The sequence below is a fragment of the Eptatretus burgeri genome, chromosome 4 (genome assembly GCF_056783735.1).
Source record: "Eptatretus burgeri isolate ZD-2024b chromosome 4, Ebu_testis_v1, whole genome shotgun sequence".
Classification (NCBI taxonomy): domain Eukaryota; kingdom Metazoa; phylum Chordata; class Myxini; order Myxiniformes; family Myxinidae; genus Eptatretus; species Eptatretus burgeri.
The window spans coordinates 88245287-88250286 of NC_140964.1; the positions used below are offsets into that span (position 1 = coordinate 88245287).

A 5000-nucleotide genomic window follows, 5' to 3' on the forward strand; every position below is an offset into this window, starting at 1 on the left:
AGACACATGACAGCACAACTGGAGTTTACAAAAAGGCACCTGAAAGACTCTGAGCATGAGGCAAAAGATTCTGTGTTCTGATGAGATTAAAATTTAACTCTTCGCCCTGAATGCAAAGCACTACATCTGGTGGAAACCAAGCACAGCTCATCACCCATCTAACACCATCCCAACCATGAAACATGGTGGTGATAGTATCCTGCTATGAGGATGCTTTTCAGTGGCAGAGACTGGGAGACTTACAAGGATAGAGGGAACAATGAATGGAGCCAGATACATGCAAATCCTCGAAGAGAACCTGCTTCAGAGTGCAAAAGACCTCAGACTGCGGTGAAGATTTACGTTCCAATAGGACAATGACCCCAAGCACACAGCCAAAGCAACACTGGAATGGCTTCAGAACAAGAACGTGAAAGTCCTTGAGTGGCCCAGCCAAAGCCCAAACTTGAATCTCATTGAGAATCTGTGGAAAAGACTTGAAGATTGCTGTTCACCGACGCTCCGCATCCAACTTGACAGGGCTTGCGCAAATATGCAAGGAAGAATGGGAGAAAATCCCATTTGCAAAGCTTATACAGACATACCGAAGAAGGCTCAAAGCTGTAATGAATGACAAAAAATTTCACCGATAGATCGGTGACAAAATAACTTTAATTTAATCCATTTTCAATTCAACCTGCAACACAACAAAATGTGGCAATATTTGAGGGTATGAATACTTTCTGAAGGCACTGTTGGTGGAGGAAGTGTAATGCCTAGTTTCCTCTTTCATCGCTGTCATTAATATGACACTACAACCTCTATACTTGACCATGGGGTGAATTTATGAAGTATAGCATCTTCTTTTTCGGTATTCTCATAACCTAAGTGGAACTTCTGACCAAAATTGCTGAAACCGGAACCCGGGAGTATTTTATCATATTTCTCTTCGGATCAAACCTGCTGAAGCATTTTATGCCATCTGGTCAAAAAGGACTTCCCACACTCGACACACCCGATGTAGATAGCTAAGTGAGGAGAATGATATTATCCTGTCATCTCTTGCATGGGTACTCTCAGCAAGGAATATTGATCATTATGCATGTTGCTAATTCGGACAAGTTCTTCTTGTTGTGTCAATTTATTGAAGGCCTTCCATTTTGCTTTTCTGCTGTAGTAGGCATTCTCATCAGTGAATTTTGTGCTGTTATTGGCCGCATGTCCACAAGAAATGCCTAAATCTCTGGCAGTCATTCACTCTGGCGACACTCTGACTTGCCCACAACATGACCTCATGTTAGCAGAGCCAACACTCTAATAATTATCTGTACATCCAGTCGTTATATACATTTTGACCAACTGCATTGATTTATTGTGGTGGCCAAATTATTACGGCAGAGCCATGCATGTAGAAAAAAAACTGGGAATGCTTGGGTATAGATTGTTTTGGGTAGGCCTTTTTATCATGTCACAGGCGGTTTCGGAAAGGTTTACAGTGAGACTATGGTGATCGGAGAATAGGGCAAGGGAGATGAACACCACGTGACAAATATACAGCAATTACAATCAGCAAACGCTTCACAATGTACTGGCTCGAGTTGTACCTCTGATTGTAATTCGAGGGAAGCATTTTCAGTAATTGGAGGGGAGAGTCACACGTTGTCTCGGATGGATTCAGTCGAGAATCTTCCACCATTTACCTTTCACTTCGGGTCAGTTCGCTGTCACGAAAAGCCCCAAATGCTCCACTGCCAGATTGTGTAATGCCACATTTGGCGTGGTTTACTATAACTAATGATGTAATAGCGAATCAAAATAATGGAAACCGCTGAACCACAGTGCAGTTAGTTTCAGGTACTTTGCTGTTGCAACTTTAATGTCTTCAACGCAACCTTCTCGATCCTTGACAATAGAACATTGGATTTTCAACAGAAGCGTGATGATGGTTTGTTAATTGCGGTGGGAAGCAAAGGTAACACTGATGTCGGGCTTCGAAGGGTGAATGACCGAAACATCAGCATTGCTTTGCTTCCCATGGCGATTAGCAAACCTTTGTCAACTTTCAGTTGATAAGCCTGTCATTTGAATTGTCCACCGAGGCAGGCCGACACTAGCCTTGACAAAGTCTCGTATTTCTCATTTGTCAATAGGCCGACGCCCGAGGCAGATTGACCGCAAGATGGCGTGCTTCAGCTGGAAGGGGTGTTTTCAGGACCAAGGTCAGCAACAGCCTCCGCCCCATGCACTGGAAGCTGCCTCCACCATACAATGACAACTGGCGAGCGACATCTCTTGTCTCTTGGCAAATTTCTGACTGATGGATGGTTTGTATCAAGTAATGAAATTAATAGAATTTCACTGTGGTCGCTGGTCTGTTGGACCATCAATGCTCAGACATTCCTCACACAGGGATTATTATAACCATGGTGGATGTACTCTTGAAATTGGATTTTTGTAAAATAATAAAGGCCTTTCTTTAGATTGCCACAATAGGCATGTGGCCAAAATTTCTGTATGGTGTCAGCCAGGTTGGAGATCCGATGCCGCAGGATCTTCAGCTCGCGTCGATTTGTTTTGCGCTGCGAAATCCGTCCGCTTTTCCAACAAGATCAGGGAGCAACGATTCGTGACGTAGCTGGGAAATCGATGAGGCGTATTTGGCTGCCCCTGGCCAGCTTGGCCAGTGCGTTGTCATCACTCGCCGATGTCCTAGCGGGCCCCAGAGGTCCACAAAGGGTTAATTCGAGCCACAGAGCGGGGATTCCACATAAAGGGCTGCGCTTTGTCGAGGGAGCTTTCACAGCCGCTGTCGAGACGCCAAAAAACATAGAGTTCAGCAAGGAAGGTGTTGCGATATCGGACTGGAGCATGCCTTTCCCCCATGGTTATGCATGGGGATTAAGCATGGCAGGAGATGATTTTATCCACCGTGGCTATTTGAATAATAATGCTCCGTTTGGAAATCTCGCACGAAGCACACATGCCTTACCATTATTTTTTTTTTTGAAACTCTTTTTGTTCTTTTTCTAAGGAAGAGCGATGTGGGACATGCAAAGGCTCCTTTGGATGAAAGAGCCATCAGGTGGTGCGTTCGTTTCGATACCCTGTTTGGCTGTCGCTGCCTGTTCTGATCGCACATTCATGGATGCACTTTGAAATCCCCGTTGTTTTGGTGGCTCCCTCCCGAGCTGTCTCATGATATTGCCAACCGATGCAATCTCCAAATGTGGAAATCACTGGGCTGGTATTAAAAAAAATTACAAAAACTGGTTATTATTATGACCTTTTTACAGTGATCAAAGATCGTGGAGGAGCTTGTATATTTGTCACATGCAGGACAAAGACATTTGTAGACACCACTGTACTTCAATGTGAATTGCAATGACATAAGTGGATGATGGACAAACGAATGGTTATATGGGATATGAACCTGAGTTCAATCCCTCATGAGCCAGGGGTTCAAATGGAAACACTCGCTCATCGGCCCAATTATATGCGTTTAGTTTTTTTTTTTGCTGATATACTGCACTCAGCAATTGCATTCCTCTGCATATGAGAAAATGGAGACTCGCCTTTGGTTGTAACTGATATTGTACAGTATTCACAACTAAATGCCGCACGACATAACTGTTCCGTGGAGTAGACGTCACCACATGTAAACGTCACGCTCTGAAACTGTAATTGTCACTCTTCTCTTGGGTGAACTCTCACCCAGTGCAAACTATGGGGTGCAATTTCAATGTGAAGGAATGGCTGGTGTTTCGCTGCACCAGAATGTACACGATGCTGTGATTTTTAACACGCATTGACTTGCACAAACTAATTGACACAAGTGAACACAGATTTACGGTATGTAGCAAACTTACCCGAAACATATTATGAAGCCATTGGTAATGATTCGCCCATCGGTTCGCTGTTGATGCGTGCTTGTTCAGGCCGGAGTTTATCTTCTGTTCTTTCATTCTCTCAACCTCTCCATCTCTAACACGAACCTTCTTTCAACGAAGTGTTTGGTGTTTTTTTTTTATCGGAGACGCAACGGGCAAAAAAAATTAACCGCAAAGTCACTTAAATGTTATCCACAATGCACTGATTGTCCTTTGCACACCCGAATTTATAGCTTCTGTATTATGTGGAACGTGTTATCTCGGCACAGCGTGCGACGGACCTTCCATCAGGAGCCGAATCCGGGTGAAATTAATGGCCAAACCGCATTCTGTCTTTGAGAATGTTACCGTCACAAGAGGAATGGGCGCCGGTTAATGCCTACGCGTTATCGCCGGCAAACAGTCGTGCCAAACGAAGGCTAAATGGTTTAAAAGGGTGATGAATAGCCTTTGTCTGCGGAAGATTAAACAAAAAAAATCTCGGTGTGTGAGCATGCGCACATGCATGTCACAGTGGGTGCGAGCGTGTCACTGCAGGTGTATGTGCGCATGCCGTGGTAGGTATGTGCGCGCATGTCGCGGCAGGTGCACGAAGGCACTAGGGTCGCTGTTGGGGCATGCACGCACAGGTCGAAGTGCGTGCGCACGAGGGTCGCGGTGCGTTTTGTGCGTGTCTGTACTGGTTGGTGTGAGTGAGCGTGTTAGTGTTCTAGTAGGTGCGAGTGTGCACTTACATGTCTCAGTTGATGTGTATGCGTTAATTTTTTAAATTTTTTTTGATGCACCTGTTCACTTCATTTTTTAATGGCTACAATTATTCCCACTTCCTTGTGGGGTTGGTCAAGAGAAGTTTGGCCCAGGCCTTTCGCCAACCGGCTGGCCAGGCCTGACGTTTGATTCGGGTTAGCGCAGGAATTTGGCCACATTGCCGGCGATAGCTTGCCCTAATCTTTGCGATGGACACCGTGGGATATTTAACGTCCACCAACTAATTCTGGCAGACGGGACACAGTTGAACGTCCATCCGAAGGACAGCACACAGGTTGATGAATCGCCTTCACCTGGAAAACACCGGTGTGATGTTTATAGTTGGGCTGAGATTCAAACTCAGGCGAGACAGCTTCAAGGCAAGTT

At 45.1% G+C, this 5000-nt stretch overlaps 1 protein-coding gene across 1 annotated transcript in view; it reads left to right on the forward strand.

Moving 5' to 3' along the window:
* The window catches only part of RBM19 (RNA binding motif protein 19), a 208147-nt gene that overhangs the window by 201482 nt on the left and 1665 nt on the right, over positions 1-5000 (forward strand). The window contains exon 25 of the mRNA XM_085879249.1: positions 2130-5000. This exon is cut by the window's right edge and continues 1665 nt beyond it. The gene's annotated coding sequence lies outside the window, so the exon portion shown is untranslated. The remainder of the gene's footprint in view (positions 1-2129) is intronic.